Raw genomic sequence first — 19254 nt, 5'->3', positions numbered from 1 at the left:
GCTACCTACTGCCTCTTCTTCTTCTCTCTCTTTTTTTGTTCTTTTAATTTAACTGTTTTCCAAATTTTTAGGCAACAGTAACATTATGGAAGGTAAGTGACTAATGATCAATTTTTAAAAGATTACAGGGCTTAAATCTTTGAGACAGGACACAGTAGCATGTAGTATGTAATTTTATCTGTGAGACATCCATTTTCTATCATTAAACTACACTACATAAAAGAAAAAAGCACACTGTAAGAACAGTTATTTCATCAGACAAAATACTCAAGGATTTTTTAAGGAGGGAAAAGAGAGCAAAATAACATGCTGCAAGACTCTAACCATGCAGGAGAAAAACAAAACCAAACCCTTTTAGAATACTGTTTTAGTTATGGAGCATTATTTGTAGGATGTCTGAATGCATACAGCCACTAACTTCGTAGTGATTAGCACAGTTTTATTGACAGGCTTGGCTGCAGAATCACAAAGCAAATATAAATTGCAGCAGATTAGCAGAAGATTTTTTTCTTTAAAGAAAAAAAGTTTAATGGATATTTTGCCTGAGGAGCTTGTTTCAATGTCTTCTCAGTAGAAGAGAATGCATTACCAGGAACCACAGAGGCATAAAGTAAATTTAATAATGGCCTCATGCCATACCTTGGTTATACAGCTACGCAGCAGATCCATATTTAGGCATAGGCTCTGCACATTCAATCCTGGAAACTAAGCATATCAGAGCAATGAAGGCCTCAGTCTCAATAGGTGTTGATAGTACCCACAGCGCGCTACAAAGATGTATCTTGCCTATCAAAGCCTATATCTTGCTCCCAATGAATTTAAGACAGCTTTATCAATAATTTAAATCAAGGTACAATTTGGTCCATAAGGAAGATGACTGAAATATGCCAAAGGGAAAAGCAGATCAGGAAATATTCCAAAAGATATAAATGAAGAAAGTATAATATCAGAGGATTTTTTTTTTTTTTTTTTTTTTACTACCTTTGATTGATCACTATATTCATCTCTCCCAATTTAAACTGATACAATGAAACAAGAGGTACATTTTGCAAGAAGACGGAAAAAAAGCCCTGCTAGGAATACTAATTTGAAAACATGCCGTTCAAGTTACAATTGGCAATAATTGCCAGTCTCAGTTCTGGAACATTTTAATTTACTCTCAGCAAACTGGCATTCAGATAGGTGAAAAATTATTTCCTACTTTTAAAAACATCAAAGAAATTGCTTCCAGTCTGATTGTTGCAATTGACATTCCACAGCATAAACATAGGGCAAATATCAGCACTGAAATGAAACAACTTTTGGAGATGATCATGATAACCACAACATCACTGCATGCTTATTTCAGTGTCTGCAGAATTGGCACATATGTTCTTATAAATAAAGTCATTAATGTCTGTCTTAAACGTTAATATGAATGGGCAGCATGCTACAGAAACATATCAATTTGGGATGCCATATAACTCTTCAGAAAAAATGCGCACATAAAAATAAACACTGGAGTTGAATAATATACTTTGCTAGGATCATCTTTTTGTAACATATCTATCACCTACAAACTCAGGTCCCAGATGTCACAGTATATTGGATGTCTTTCAGAAAGAGATATGAAATATTGCTGCTAGTTTGGAGTGGACACAATTGTTCATTGTTATGCTAATGCTGACATATCCTCTAAGGTTTGACAGATTTTCCTTGAAAAGTTACTCTCTTCGCTTTGTTGGGTAACACAATAGTCTGGATAGACTATCACTTTCTCAATATAATACTGCAATATTTTATGTCTTCCACTTACATCCCAATAGGAATGAATCCCAAACTGATCCTAACTATGCTGGCATACAAGCCATTGTGGACAGTGAGTGGGGAACACATCTCCACCAAAGTATCTGAGAATCCTGACAATTATCCAGATCAATATAGGAAGAGCCAGAAGAAAACTTTTGATCTCCTTTTTTTTGTTTCCATGTTCTTGTTCATTTATCTTGTTAACCTGGGGGCTGGGGACATAGAGGAGACTTCCCATCCCAAAAGTACCATTACATTCTGTCTTTGTAAGGTAATTACACTGTCTCTCTGTAGATACATTGGATTTTGACCTAAGGCCTTTTTATGCCACTCCAATAAGAAAAAAATAAAGGTCTTGAACTGCTTGAAAACAGCCCGAAGTCCAGTCATAAATAACTACAGAAAATTACTACCCAAATGTTTACTAAGCTAAGGGAAGAGATAAATCATATTATATACCTAAATGTAACAAGAGTACTAATAAATACAAGTTTTACAGCACAGATGGCAAAGGAAACAAATATTGTGAATAATTTCATTTTTTAAACTGATTTAAACTGAACATAATGAAAAAATTATATTCTAAAGACAAGTGTAGGTTAAATAATTTATATATTAAAAAGCTGAGCCTTGGCAAAACAGAGACAGCCTAGTCAAGAATGTGTGTTCCTCATGATTATTAACTGTTTTTATTACCATCTATCTATGACAGAGTGATATCTGATACCTAACAATTTTGTGATGCTTTCTGCAAAATTCAGAAATGCTTTTTTTTTTTAAAAAAAAAAAAACTTCAATAATTTTATTAATATAATGAGATTTACACTAAAAAGAATGAGCAATGTGCAATGACTTGTAATAACACAGTGGAGTGGATTACCATGATTCCCCTTTGTTTATTGGTAGTATAAAACAAAGGTCATTATTAAAGGATTGATATCACCTCTCAACTTGAGAGAACTAAACCATGTACTTCCACATAACAATAAAGAATTATTGGATCAAAAAGCAAATGAAGGTTAAATATTGAAGGCCTTCAGTGACCCCTGAGCTGTCTTCTGTACTTCCTTTCTCTTTTCTACTTGCCCAGCCCAGAAAGATGAAGGCTTTTCCCAGCTAGACAAATACATCTAATAAAATGTCTGCATTTACACATAACTGCTTAGAAAACAGAACATCTGCAATGTGAAAACTCCCATTAAACTTCATCATTGAATCTATATTTTTTCAGCAGTTTCCATCCATAAAGAAGCAGGAAAAAAAAATCCTATGCAGCTTCTTCCCAATGCCTTCTATTATTACAAATTGGTAGCTCCCCACCCATTTACAAATTAAAATCACTTAGAACTCTACTCCAAATTAACTGGTATTGCCCAGAAAAAGGCCCAAAACACTTATATGCCAGGTTACCATTCCCTATTGTCTTCTACATCCTTGTACACTTTCTTTCCTTCCTACACTTTCAAGTGTATTGAAAGTTTCTATATAACATAGAAGTTTCAATTTCAAGTTTCTGTATAACATAGAAATCCACCAATACTGGTAACGTACTACATACCTGTGACCAAGAAATAGTGCAGTTCAGGATCCTGAGGGGAGGGAGCAAGGAGGGAGCACAGCAAGCTTGCTACTCTGCTACAAAAGCTTGCTACTTTTGCAGAGCAGACTTTGGCCTCTTCAGCCATCTGCTTGGCAGAGTACCATAGGACAAAGCCCTGGGGGCCCAAGAAAGTTGGTTGATATCAAGGATACCCTCCTCCAAGCTCAAGAGCAAGGCACCCCAACAAAGGAGAAGTAAGACAAAAATACCAGGAGGCCTGCATAGATTAATAAGGAGCTCCAGGCCAAACTCAAGCAGAAAAAGGAGGCCTACAGAGGGCGAAGCAAGGACAGGTAGCCTGGAAGGTGTCTGCAATCACCTTCTGTCACCTAAGCAAATTCTGGGAAAAAAAAAAAAAAAAAAGTTTCTATGTACATTAGCAGGGAGTTGTGAGAATTTTATTTTGCCACTAAGGATGCTGTTCCTGCTCTAAATATAGAGAAGACCATTCAGTTTTGACTTTCAAACCTGACATTTTCCAAAAAAATAAATTCAGCATTTATTTTTTTTTTTTATATCTTTGTAAATATTACATAATTTCATTCCTTTCTTAATTCTGAAATTCCTAGAGAATGGGGCTAAGAAGCAAGCTGGAGGAATTCCTTCAAAGACTTATCTATCTTTTGGTCAACAGGCTCAAAAACGGAAACCACAACAAAAAACAGCCTGGTGCAGAAATAATGAAATTATGAAAAATACCCTTTCTCAATATCTGAAACTACAATGCAATGCATTTCTATTATAGGCTTATTAACTGGTACCATAAGCTTTTCCCTGTTTTCTGTCATACTGTATCATCCACAGGAAAAGGTTAATCTTCAGTGAAAGTATTATCTCTTGTCCCTGTGCATTTGTTGGGGTTAGAGATGGAATGCTTTCTTTGAAGCTGGCTGTCATCCCAGTAAAGCTGCATTAAGTTGTTCAGATTAAATATCAGTAGTAATGCACATTGGTAGCAAGTAGAGGCTAGAAAGATAAAAGCTTTGGGGTAGAATTTCTGGGGGAAATAGGATTATGTTTGTTCAGCAAAATCTTCCCAGAATTGTGATTTTTAGTAATTTTCAGGCCTTTGTTATACAGAAGTAAAATCCACTCTGTTCTGAAAGTATTTGAACTTGATCTGACACTCCACTACTTGTGCAGCCAATTTGGAAACATTTTTTGTTTATTCCTGGTTGTGCTTTCAATTACAGAGATACTATCATTTTGAATATTTTTCTGCCACAAAGACTTCCCCTCAGGGATTACTGAATGAAGGCTATTAAAATGTGTCCCCATTCTTGTAGCAGACAAAATAAAATAATAATAAGAAGGACTGAATAAAACAGTAAAGAATGGAACTCAAGGTTATGACAGAACTTGGCCAAAGAAAACATGGGAGAAGTTTACCAAACAGATCTAAGTGAAAAGTAAGTGGCCTCTTAAACATTTTTTTTCTTCTGATTTTGAGATTCTGAATCCCAAACTTGTCCATTACTCATATGCATATTGGATCTTTAGTAGATGTGTGTTGAGACGGACACTCCTGAGCAGCCTAGAAACCTCTGTGTAATAGCTATACACATGGCTTTCTTCATGCATAGTAAATCTGACTTATTTAAAACATGTCCAGTTTGCTGCTCATGCAGAATACAAGTATATTTGTGCAGGGGTTCTGATGTTTTTCAAAAATTCTGAGTAACTGTTGTTTATATGCTGTACAGCTGGTCTGTGCATATCCTATATATGTCCCTTGCATTCCAAATATAGTATATTCACTGCATCTATGAAAGCCTTTTCTGTTTAATACACACAGAAACAAGACAATCCTAAAATTGATTTATGGGGCAGGAGAGTGACATTCAATTACTTGAAGGGGAAAGAGGACGGGGGACTTTAATTACAAGGATAATTCTACAACATGGGGAACAGAGAAAGACAGAAGAGGCCCTTCAGCTTCTTGTGATGTGACAAAACATTGTGGTCTTCCTGATTCTCTGCAGGAGACTTCTGGCCCAAAGTCAAAACCGGGCATATGAGCCGGCCACAAACCTGTTTAGATATGTGACAGCAGCTACAATTAAAATTTGCAAAATTAAAAGAAAAGGGTACGTTCTGTAAGCACCAAGTAACACGGTATTTAAGCAAACAAACTAACATGAGCAAAGATATGACCATCTGCCACTTACAAAATCAGTGATTAAAATCAACTTCCTGATGAATTTTTTGACCAGGCAGGAAAGCCAACCTATAATTACCACTGGACCAGAAGAAAATCTATAAAAGTAATCAACCTGAGCCCAGGCTAACATCCAGAAGATAGGATTAAAAGAGGCAAAAACACAGAGAAGGAAGTATTTCGAACTATTTCAAAAACTCGAACACATATTTCTGTTTAACAGTAGGGGGACAGGGAAAATTCTTTTTATGGCCACATGTGGTCACTTTGGATTTCAACATATTGAAATTGCTCACTGAACTCATGATTTGAGATTGTAATTGTAACTAAATTCCAGTTTGCTGGTAGCAAGCATCTGCTCTTGTCCTATTTTAGAAAGCATATGCATACCTTTTGTACCCAGCACACTGCAATTGTATCATACAAGTGACCAAAAACCTGCTTTTTAGAGGGACTGAGCAACATCATCTTCTACTTTTAGGATTTCTGGAAAAGAGGTAGTGGTCCTCCACAGCTAATACTTCTGAGTGTCATTAAGTTCCCAAATTCAAGGTACTCTGGTCTCTCTGTAAACTATTTTACATAACCCAAGCATAAGCCCACTGATTTTACCAGTTTTTTTTTTTTTCCTGAAGATTTTCACTGTTTAAAAGGCAGAGAATTTTAGAACACCACACCCTACAGACAAGGCTTCCTTATACAGTACAACAGACTCAGAGCTTATGATGATTTGCAAATGGTATCTGTAAATATTAATGCTTTTTGACATTGAACACTGCATGTCATGCATTTTAAGTGCTTTTTAGTGTGTGGATGCTTACAGTGAAATGATGTGCTTCTTTGTATGTGTTTTCAGTTGGAAGTATGCCTTCATTACAAGGAGTGATAGCATAAAGCTTAGCTGCATGAACACTCCTCCAGAATTAGCAACAAATGAACAAACTTCCTTAATACAGTCTTTAAATTGTCTTTTGGGGCACGAGCTTCATGAACATTAGATGTTCTTCACCTTATTTTCTTCAAATCCAGCTTGTCAGAACCAGAGCTGAACATTGACCACTTTCAATATGGAACAGTTTTCCTCAGGCTGGGACTGTATTTTGGATGGCTTCATTAATCCAGCAGAAACTAAAACTTGATAAAATTCCTTTACCCATAAATATGATGCTCCCAACACTATTTTTCATAGCTACTATTAAACCTTCTTTCAAAATTTCCTGAAATACCTAAGTAGAACATGGCTACAAAGACTTTTAAAGAAACACCAATGTACAAGATTCGTAAGCTTCAGTCAAAATGAGACATTGAAGGATCTTAAAGATCACATGTGATATTAAGAGAGAACAAGCATGTTTATGGATGTATGTGCTAGGAAGAATATTGAAATTTCATTCAGATTGGCCTGCCAGCTCCATCTAATCACCAGTAATAAGTGATCAAAACCAGGTACAATATCCATCCTGTCTCATGGGAAGAGAATAAAAGCATGAAAACTACAAAAATGTCTGAATTATCTTTCTTTTTGCCCTGCATTAAGCAAGTGCATTTTTCCATTCTCTGCTGCTGAGGAATTGCACAGATCATTAATTTGGACTCCAGAACACCTTGATTTATCCAAATAAGATTCAGGTATTTTATTTTATTTTTTTTAATAAAAAATATATATATTTTTGCCTTGGTTTTCTACAGTAGCTGACAAAAATTAAAACAGAAGACTCCAAAGAGCATTTTTTGTTTGTTTGTTTTAAATGAGTACAGGTTTTCCTTATATGTATGTTTTTACTTAGAATCTAACCTACCTATCTGTCAAGTAAGAACACATGCTGGGGAAGATCAGGTTGCCTTAGTAACCCAAGTCCAGTTGTACAGACTTCAGAAAAGACTGAATAATTTTGCCTTTCTAAAGTGTCACCCATCATTGTGTTATTGTACTTATATATCTTACACATAAAATAGGTATATATTACCAAACTCCCTGTATGTACTTCGTGGTCTTTTCATACTATGGGTTATAGAAAAGACAGCTTGGGAAAGCTTTTTCTTCATTCCTACCATTTGTGATCCTTGCAGCTCTCATTTATTAAAAAAATAAAAAAAATAGCACTTACTCATTGTTATTTTCTGGGGGGCTTGTTGGAGAGGAATGACTGGCACTATTATGGAGGTAAAACTTCTGCTGCAGTTGTGCCAATAACAGTTAATCTTGCTCAGAAAACTACTAGTTACCTACAATTGATATTAATACATGATATTGTTGAAATGTTGCAGTTTGTAAGACTGTATTAGTATCTTTTTTCAGAGAAATCTATGAGAAAGAACAGTGACAATATTTATCCACTATGCTATAATGTGAATGGCTATAATGTGAATAGCTTTTGCAACAGATTCCAAATTTCAGACTGGATTGTACATAGCATGCTATTAAATTGTAATAATTGAAAGTTCAAGAGAAAGGAATCTAACAATACCCAGCAGAACAATTTTCATTCCATGAGAATATATTTAATTACCCCTTAATTATTTTCACCTTTATGACACTGGAAACACATCTACGATTTGATTTACAAAATCATTACTCCATTAATAAGAGAAAGATATTATTGACATACCAAAATTCAATTTAATTACTCCCTTGATTCCTCCAGAGGCAAAGAGAAGTTTGCAATTTTCTGACACTATGTTCCATTTTTAATATTGAGAAATAGAAAATACCTCTGAGTAGGCCAGAAGTGTTGCATAATTGCTTCTATCTGAGCTACAAGCACAGCTATAAAAATTTATTCTGGCTACCTTGAGTTTCATTTTGGTTTCCTTTGTGTCATGTTATCCCACTTGAAGCTTTCCTTGTTACTGTTCATTAGAAATATTCTCACATATATGAGTTTCAACAATCACTATCAATCTTTTTTTTTTTTTCTTTCTTCCCTCCTTAAAAAAAAAAAAAAAAATTATTTTAAGGAACCTGGAAATTTCTTAACTATTTTAGATATGGATAGGTCATTTGACTTGTCCAGATTTTTTTTTATATAAAGAAAAATTCTAAAGATTGTTTTCAAACTGTCAAGAAAAGCATGCCTGTTAACTTACATAGATAGACTGGACATATATTAAAAATCTTGTTCCACAGCCATGGTTCCCAGGTAGCACTCCTTGCCTTCCTTGTTCTTTTAACAGTTTTTCTAATTCTCCTAAACACCTCAACATTTCTGCATTTTCAAGACTGCTTGTGTGAAATCCTCCTTCCTTTGACGTTTTTACAAATTAGGCCACTGATGTTTGTCACCAAAAAATCCAAATATTCATTATAGAGAGAGATTGGATAAAATAAACTGAACAAATTGAGATTTCTTCAAACAGATCATTCCAGAAGCTTGTCCTACACTGTAATTTTCTGTGCAGCTATCTTTATTTCTCCTGTGTACTGTAAGCCTCCATGGCAAAATAATCATATGAAGTATTTAGACTGGTATGTTATGAGGGACAAATTTTTAATTCTCAGCCCCTGGAAATGGAAATCAAATGTGTTGTAAATTACTCAGAGGAATTTCCCATCCCTTTTTTAATAACAGGTTATATGTTTATTGCTAGCTAGCAACTGCAGACTTAGCCAGAAAATTATTATTTTGGAAAGCACTATGAAGTGGTTCATATAGTTAGTTTAGGTTTTGGTCACTGGTTTAATTAAATTTCTTAATTTTGTTCATATCCTTCTCATAAAAGTAGCATTAAGAATGACCCTACAATCTAGGTGTCAAAAGGTCCAAAAGATGCAATATCCTGAACAGCTAAATCAATTAATAAATGTGAAAGAAATAGATGTGGCAAAAGGATTTAAATACATCATTTGGGTAACACCAGAGTGATATGTAAAAGGGATTATGTGAATATCACCCTAAGATTTGCATTTCAGAAGAAGAATGACATTGTGAGAGGAGAATGACTATCCAATGTCAACACCATATGATCAGAAGACTGTAAAAAGCTAGCTGCATGGCTAAGTGAAAATAATAAATATTCTTTTTCAGTGCGTGAGTATGTATATACAAACAATGTTAAATTTCAAGCATAAAGTACTAAAAACCTAGGGAAAGCCACCTGTACATTTCTATGTAAAATATTTAATTACCCCTCCTTGGCTACGGACATAATTGCTAATTGCATGTTCACATAGTATAAGGCTCTTGCCTCATTCAGTGCAAAAATTCACCTGTTCTGATCAGAGTTCTGCAGGGAAGACTGGTGTTTATAGAACTGCTCACTTATTGCAAAAGTTGAATTGCTGACCCAATATGTGGTTGTGTTTTTTTTGTTTCTTTGTTTTGTGTAGTTCAAATTATAAACTCAATATTACTTAATGCACTCTCCAAACACTACACAGAGAAGAGAATTATTCAATCCCTTCTGGAATTTGTATAATGCCAAATACTCTAATATCCAAATCTCTCAAACTTTTAACTATGTGTTTTTTTAAATGTCCTATGACACAAGGAAGTTCTTGGTCTATCCTCAATAACAGCCAAGAGTATCTACTGTTTGGTGTGCTCAATCTGAGATAATTACTATTTGATTTTCTGGAAAGATACCTGCTTCAATCCCAATTTTGAATGTTCAACATGCTTTCAAATCAGTACAAAGATGTCTGCTAAGCAAGAAAATGACAAATATTTAAATAATGAATCCACTGTCATACAACCATACCTGATTTATCCTTTGTAAGTCCATACTGACTACTCCTACTTGCCTTCTTGCCCCTAATATGTTTGGAAACAGCTTCTAGATGGATATTCTCGATCACATTTCTAGGGAGTGAGGCTAGCCTGATCAGTCTGTAATTTTCTCCTTGAAGACAGGGGAACTATTTCCTTTTTCTCCAGTTCTCTGGAACAGCCCCCCAGCAGCCATGAGCTTTCAAAGGTAATCAAGAGCAAATTCACAATGACCAGTGGCACACAAGGATGTGTCCCATTTGGTGCCATATACTTGTGCATGTCCACTTGGTTTAAATGTTCCCTGACCTGATCTTCCTCCACCCAGGTATGTCTTGCTCCAAACTATGTCTGTTCTCAGATAACTGGGAGTGCTGAAAGTGCTAAAAGGCCAGTCTTACCAGTAAAGACCAAGGCAAAGAAGGTGCTGAGTATCGGTCTCTTATATAACTTGCCATGAGGTTCCTTCACCTTATTCAGTGGTGGGCCTACATTTTCCCACTCTTTCCTTCACTGCTGGTAGGAGCTTTTCCTGTTGGCCTCTTGCCAGACAGGTTCTCCTAGAATTTGGTTTTCCTAGACACATTCCTGCATGCATGGACAGTGTTACTATATTCTTCCTGTTCCACCTGGCCCTGCATGTACCTCTTGCACACTGCCTTTTAATATCTGAGTATTGTCAGGAGCTCCTCCCGCCTTCTGCCACATTTGCTTAATTTCCTGTGCATCAGGGTTAATTGTGGAGGAAGTGAAGATCCCTGAAGAACAACCAGTTCTTATGGAACCTATGGAGTATCAGATCTGTGAGCATGAGGCTTCTCAAACTTGTCTGAACAAGGCCTCATCTATTTCTCCTTCTTCATATGTAGCAGATACCCACCACTACATCTCCAGCTTTGGTCTGCCCTCTAACCCTAACCCTTAAGACCTCAACTAGCTTTCCACTTGTCCCTGGGCAGAGCTCCATTCCTGCACAAAGATACCCAACTCCTTTTACTCATGCTGTGTACATGACAGTACAGGCATATTAGAGCAGCACCCACTCATTTCCCAGAAAAAAAAAAAGTTAAAGTTTCCCCCAGTCATGCTGTCCTCTTGACATTTCTTTTTTGTGTGTGTGTTATGCGCTTGGGGTGGACTGCTTTCAACCCTGGCATGTTGATTTTCAGGTCCTTCTTGTCCTTATCAACCTGCAACCTTTTGCTTGTCAAACCAGTCTACTACTTCCTCACTTTATTGTGGGTTGTCTTCTCCATTTTACACTATTCAGCGTTCTGGTTCTCTTATTATCAGGTTGGCCAGCCTCTTCGCAAATATGCTTTTGTACAACTTCAGCAAATAGATTTCATCTTGTCGTAGTAGGTCTCCTTCAAATTCCTTTCCCATGTTTGTAATAAAATCTAACCATTGTTACAGATATATCTTTAGCTGAAAAGCAGCATCTCTATAATGCAATCAAAATATATATAAAAAAAAGCTTTATATGAACTTGTAATTTCAACACAGCTTACAATTTAAATGAGGGCTTTTGATTTTTCCTGGTAAAAGAGAAGTCAAAATAAAATAGGATTTTTTTTTATATAGAATCATAGAATATCCTGAGTTGGAAGGGACCCTTAAGGATCATCAAGTCCAACTCTTGACACCGCACAGGTCTACCCAAAAGTTCAGACCATGTGACTAAGTGCACAGTCCAATCTCTTCTTAAATTCAGACAGGCTCGGTGCAGTGACCACTTCCCTGGGGAGCCTGTTCCAGTGTGCAACCACCCTCTCTGTGAAGAACCCCCTCCTGATGTCAAGCCTAAATTTCCCCTGCCTCAGCTTAACCCCGTTCCCGCGGGTCCTGTCACTGGTGTTAATGGAGAAAAGGTCTCCTGCCTCTCGACACCCCCTTACGAGGAAGTTGTAGACTGTGATGAGGTCTCCCCTCAGCCTCCTCTTCTCTAGGCTGAACAGACCCAATGACCTCAGCCGTTTTTCGTACGTCTTCCCCTCCAGGCCTTTCACCATCTTCGTAGCCCTCCTCTGGACACTTTCCAACAGTTTCATGTCCTTTTTATACTGTGGTGCCCAGAACTGCACACAGTACTCGAGGTGAGGCCGCACCAGCGCAGAGTAGAGCGGGACAATCACCTCCCTTGACCTACTAGCGATGCCGTGCTTGATGCACCCCAGGACACGGTTGGCCCTCCTGGCTGCCAGGGCACACTGCTGGCTCATAGTCAACTTGCTGTCTACCACGACCCCCAGATCCCTCTCTTCTAGGCTGCTCTCCAGCGTCTCATCGCCCAGTCTGTACGTGCAGCCAGGGTTTCCCCGTCCCAGGTGCAGGACCCGGCACTTGCTCTTATTGAACTTCATGCGGTTGGTGATCGCCCAGCTCTCCAACCTATCCAGATCCCTCTGCAAGGCCTTTCCACCCTCATTGGAGTCCACAACTCCTCCAAGTTTGGTGTCATCAGCAAACTTGCTCAAAATACCTTCTATTCCTACATCCAGATCGTTTATAAAAATATTGAAAAGTACCGGCCCTAAAATGGAGCCTTGAGGGACCCCACTGGTGACCCTCCGCCAGCCTGACGCAGCCCCATTTACCATAACCCTTTGGGCCCTGCCCGTTAGCCAATTGCTCACCCATCGTATGATGTTTATATTTAGCTGTATGGTGGACATTTCATCCAGTAGGATCCTATGGGAAACCGTGTCAAAAGCCTTGCTGAAGTCCAAAAAAATCACATCAGCTGGTTTCCCTTGGTCCACCATACAGGTGATCTTATCATAAAAGGAAATCAGGTTAGTTAGGCAGGACCTACCCTTCACAAACCCATGCTGGCTGTATATTTTATTTTATTTATTTTATTTTATTTTTTTAAGTTTCATTACTCACAGCGGTTGAAAATGTCAAATTCCTAGTCAGAAGAGACTTCATGGTGAAGTTCTAACTCTTCAGAAATAGATTTTAATGGAAGTGTTGACACAGTGTTAGCTATACCATCACAAATACAACACCAATACATTATTCCCTTATGGTAACAGACAGCGTTGACATTGCCCTGTAATTTGGCACAGAACATTTCTATAGTAATGTAATGTGACAATGTTATTATGTCTGCTATTTTTCATGCCATAATAGCAGTATTTGTTTCCACAAACATGGCATTACGTTCACTAATATGGTTATACGTAAAGACTGTGTGAGTAAAACACACGTGAACTTGGAGACAGCAGACAATCTCTTATAGGTTTTGTTTTGCCAGAATCATATTCAACCCCACTTTTATGAAAAAGCTGAATACTCTGGGAGGACAGCTCTCGTCTAATAACCTGCTATTAAAAATATTTATAACATTTATGATGCACTTTCTCAGAGGAGTTGCACGCGGTCATCCATTTGTAAGAACAGTCATTAATCTTCCTTTTAGTACAGTTTTCTACATAATGCTATCTTGTAAGAAGATCTGCTACTGGCCTCCTTTGCACTTACAACACTTCTGTCTATCACATCTAAAGAACACTGTTGCTCCAAACCTCTAACTGTCATGTCAAATCCAAAGAAAAAATGATAATCAACATGACATCTTGGGATCAAAACTTACCCTGCCTTGTTTCTCTTTCAGTACTTAAGAAATGACATCACACAGAATGTTTCTACTTGCGTCACCATAAAGGCTTACAGTCTACAGGCACTCTGCATTCACTGTAGTGAAGTACTGAGAATTAAAACCAATAGAAACTTTTCTGGATTAAACTGTGTCCATTCCCAAATACAGCTGTAAAGCTATAATCTTACCCTTGCTAGCCCAGGTCATTTTCTGCAGGAGTAAATGCCATGAACTTCTCCTCTCTAGCTGACACATAGACAACACTTTTGGATTGGAAAAAATAAAAAAATAAACAACCTAGTTCACATACAGCATATTTTGAGTGAACTTTTAAGTCTTAATTTTAAGCTTGGCACATTTTCACTTAGAATAGTGAGCAGCAGCAGAATAATAATTCGCTGTTGTAGACCAGATTAAAGATACTTCTTACACTCTGTATCAATAAAATATATTATAACAATTTTCAAGTAATTATTTATTTTATTATTTCCTCCAAACTTCAAAAAGAAAGATGAGAATGATACATATGAAACACTTACATTGTGACAGCCCAGGAACGATATGCTTGTCAAACCTTTGTGCACTGCAGTTACTCTCAGAAACATGCTGAAAGTCTCAGCTTACCTCAGGAAGTAAATTTAAGCATGTTTATGCAAATTGAAGACAATGAAAAACTGGGAGGAGTGGCTGATAGACCAGGTGCATGTGCTTCCATTCAGAGGGACACCAACAGGCTGGAGAGGTGAGCTAACGGGAAACACATGAAACAACCAAAAATGCCAAGTCCTTGCAGGAAAGGATCTGTGTGTTCTAGTGGATACCAAGTTGAACATGAGTCAGCAAGATTCCCTTGCAGCAAAGAAGGCCAACAGCCTCCTGTGATGGATGAGGAAGAATGTTTTCAGGAGGGATAGGCAGTGTGGACAAGGCAACAGAGATAACATTGAGACAACATGGGTCTGTTACTTGATGAGGATGGTCACCTCATAAATAGACAAAGCAGAGACATTTGATGCCTTCCTTACCAGTGTTTAACACCAATGATGTGCCCTGGGAGCATTACAGCCCTGAGTAGCAGGAAGGTAATTGTAGAAACAATGACCTCCCAGCTAACTGTGAGGTTGTACATGAATTGTTGTGCAATCTGGATGCACACAGGTCTGTGGATTGCACATAAATCTATGGAGGATTCATCCCAGGGTGCTGAGATGGTTGATGTCATTGTGAGACCTCTCTCAATTATTTTTCAACAGTCTTGGGAATATGAAGAGGTCCCAGGTGACTGGGTGATCATAAATGTTGTCCCAGTTTTCAAGAAGGGCAAGAAAGAAGACTGGTAATTACAGGGCTATTGGTCTCTCTTCAGTGCCTGGCAAATTTATGGAGAAGATTATTCTGGGAGTTATTGAAAAACACTTGGAAGACAGTTCAGTCATAATTCACAGAGAACCACGGGTTCTTGAAAGAAAAGTCCTGTTTAACTAAATTTCCCTTAATGTCTAGCTGACCAAGAGAAGCCTGCTGATGTAATCTTTTTGGATCTCAGCAGTTTTCAATACTGTTTCTCACAGTATCCTTTTGGACAAAACGTCCAGCATACAGTTAGATAATAGGATGCGTGATCAATAATCGGATGGGTGATCAATCAGCTGATCGGTAAAGCCCAAATAGTTATAACAAATGGAGTTACATCAGGCTTGTGTCCAGTCACTAGTGGGGTTCCTCAGGACTCCATTTTAGGGCCAGTTCTCTAATGTTTTTACAGATGATCTGGACGCAGGCCTTGAATGAATACTAAGCAATTTTGCAGATGATACTAAGTTAAGAGGCACTGTTGACTCCCTCATGGGTAGAGAGGCCTTGCACAGAGATCTTTACAAAATAGAGGGCTGGGCATTCACCAACCACGTGAAATTTAACAAGAACACGTAACCAATTCTGCACCTTGGGCAGGGCAAGCCTGACTATATCTACAGAGCGGGGGATGAGAGGCTGAAAAGCAGCCCCATGGAAAGGGTGGTGGTTCTGGTTGACAGCAAGTTGAATGTGAGCCAGTTGAATGTGCCCTGGCAGACAAAAGGGCCAACCATACCTTGGGGTGCATCAAGCATAGCATTGCTAGCTGGTAGAGGGAAGGGATCGTCCCATTCTGCTTTGTGCTGGTGCAGCCTCACCTTGAGTATTGTGTCCAGTTCTGGGCACCACACCACAATACAGAGTGTCCAAAGGAGGGAAAAAAAAATTGTGAAAGGTTCAGAGGGGAAGATGAAGAACAGCTGAGGTATCAACTTGCTTTGTTGATGTCAGAGAAGAGGAGACTGAGAGGAGACCTCATGATGATCTATAGCTTCCACATGAGGAGAGTGGAGGGGCAGGTGCTGATCCTCTTCTCTCTAGTGACAGTGATAGGACCTGAAGGAATGGCATGAAGCTGTGTCAAGAGAGGTTCAGACTGGATATTAGGAAAAGGTTCTTCACCAAGAGGTTGGTCAGAACAGATTCCCCAGGGCAACAAGCCTGCCAGAGTTCAGGAAGTGTTCGGACAGTACTCTCAGACATATGGTTTAATTTTTACATAGCCCTGTGTGAAGCCAGGAGTTGGACTCAATGATCCTTGTGGGTCCCTTCCACCTCAGGATATTCTATGATTCTGTGATTTATAGATACCTGATGGGTGGTAGTAAAGAAGACAGAGCCAGGCTGTTCTCTTTGATGGTGAAAGTGACAGGACAAGAGGCAAAGGTCACAAACTGAAGTACATGAAATCTCATTTTATATATAAGCAACAGTTTTCTACTGTGTGGGTGCCTGAGCACTGGCACAGGTTGTCCAGAGAGGTTGTGAAGATGCATCCTCAGAGATACTAAAAACCCAGATGGACACAACCCTGAACACCCTGCTCCAGCTGACCCTGCTCTGTGCAGAAGGGCTAAACTATACTATCTCCACAGGTTCCCTTTTCTTTCAGCCATTTTGTCACTCTGAAATTTCTACTCTAATACATTCACTAAGAACTGGTGGAACAAAATAGCGGGGAGGAATGGTGGATTAACACTGGATGAAGACCAAACTCCCACCCAAATGCTTGCTCATTCCCCTTGCTCTGATGGTGGTGTTGCCTCTGCTGTTTCTCTTTTCATTCTCTCCTCCTGTCCAGTGTTTTTGCCCATTCTATCTATGTTTTCCCAGAGGTGCCATAGTGTGGCTGAGGTGCTGGGCTGTGCCTTGTGGTGAGTCTGCTGGAAGTGGCTGGAACCGGCTGGAACCAGCCATGTCTGGCAGGGGGCAGGCCCAACCTTTCCTGATAGAGTCACCTGCTGCCAGCATCCAGACATGGACACTCAATACAGGAGGATGCAATTCTCCATAAGCCAGTTACATTTTAACTATTTCTTTTATGATATGTGACACTTATTTTTAAATGGTCAATTTTTCTTCTGTTAAAACAAAATCAACACCTATAATATTTTGATGTCACTAATAGTCCATTTTACATAAGCCTAAAAATATAAATTGATACAAACAAATGTAAAGGCAGTCTGTCTATGTAAGAATACTGTATTGCTGTAACAATACTGGGTTAGGTTTCAGTGTCTGTCAATTAACGTTGCTCCATGCATGATTGGCAATGGAATTGTGTCACTGCTGAGGAACATCCTTCAATTGTTCACAAGGGGCTGTGTTTTTCAGCAGCAAGCAGGTACTACTACTCCAGACCTGTCACTGAAAACACCTCACTGGACGCAAAAGGAATTGGGCTTACTTGAGTGCTGTAAAACTTTAGCCTGTGTTTTGTAGCCTATGCAATTTGCTAAAAACTGTAGTAACACTTCATCATTGCTCTTTCCATTGTACTCTTCCCAAACAAAGCAGAGAGTAGTCTAGGAACATACATATGACATTGAGATTATAAAAACATATTTTTTCTTCATTTTCCTCCCTGTATATATATATATAATTACAAAAAAAAAAATCTCTCATTAGATTTGCTTGGTAGACTTTTGGAATGTAAACTAATCTAAGGAGCCAAGATAAAGCAGAAGATAGATGAATTACAGTTACCAGACCCTGCATCCATATCTAGGATAATGGATCTAGGATGCACAAAGCATCCATATCTAGAATAAATTTATATTTCATGTTTGTGACAGAACATTACAAAATTACTTTGGGGGAAACAAAAAGTAACCTTTTTTTTTTTTTTCTTTTGCAGTCATGTGCTAAAGATACTCCTCTACCAGCATCAAAAATAGTATACTGAAAGTTATCTGATAGTGTATAGTGTCATCCACATTACTGTATGAATGAGCCTTCACTGACAGGTGAATATTTATCTTTCTTATGTAAGTTCTTAAATTTCTTGAAAAAAAAAAAAATAATAATAATTACACAGTATTCCAGGTTCAGACATCAGTTACTATTAACACAAACTTATAAACAGAGTTTTTGCATTGCTAGATGTGAAATATACAATTTCTTATTCATAGCTTTTAGTTACTTTTGAAAGAAATCAGAGGTCACAAAAAAAAAACAGAAATAATTACATTTAAAAAATAGAAGCACAATTTTTCTACTGTATTAGATAGGACACTAAAATCTTTATAAATACATGCTTAGAAGTATAACTAATTATATTATTGGGAGTGCAAACCCAATAAACACAAAACTTTGGTCAAATTTTCTAAAGTTTTTTCATTTATAAAGAAACAGATTATCAATTATAAATATAGATTTTATCAATTATAAACATAGATTTTCAATCATAAAGAAACAGAGTGACATGTCTTTCCTGTAGTTTTTAAAAGGTGATCAAGAGTAGAAAAGTGGAACTTGCATGAGAATCATTTTTTTTTTCAGCTTTTGCATGTAGCTAATTTTTTAGCCTTTTATTGGATATAATTTGAGCCAAAATCTCATGAGATGTTAGCTATTTTCTTATTTAAGAGTTTGACCACAAAGATGCACCTTGCTGGAGACTGGAGAATCAGAACAAGACACAGAAATGCAAAATGCTTGAATAGATAGTTATACAAACACTTCCTATCATCAGACATTCATTTGGAGACATGTATACAAATAAAAATGCCTACACTTAAAGACATTCCCTTTTCATATGGATACAAATACATGTAGCATAAGGATATTTCAAATGACCTGCATTAAAAAGAAAAATCATTAGTTTTCTTTAACTAGTTACCATGGACCATCATGGCTCTTGCATTATTGCTCCACTTTCAGCTCTGCATAATTCTATTTTGATCAGTAAAACTAGATTGGAATAAAACTAGATTATGACATTGGTGAATCAGGACCTTATTTATGACACATTTAAGATTTTCCTGAAAGACCAGATGGTTGGTGTACATTATGTAGTTTTATTGAGATGAAATTTAAAAGA

The 19254-nt window shown here is 37.6% G+C and overlaps 1 protein-coding gene across 1 annotated transcript in view; it reads right to left on the bottom strand.

Moving 5' to 3' along the window:
* The window catches only part of NRXN1 (neurexin 1), a 715037-nt gene that overhangs the window by 335545 nt on the left and 360238 nt on the right, over nt 1–19254 (bottom strand). The gene's annotated exons all lie outside the window — the stretch shown is intronic.

The sequence above is a fragment of the Aythya marila genome (assembly GCF_965140915.1).
Source record: "Aythya marila genome assembly, chromosome: 3".
NCBI classification, from domain to species: Eukaryota; Metazoa; Chordata; class Aves; order Anseriformes; family Anatidae; genus Aythya; species Aythya marila.
This window is presented reverse-complemented; position numbering and strand designations above follow the sequence as displayed.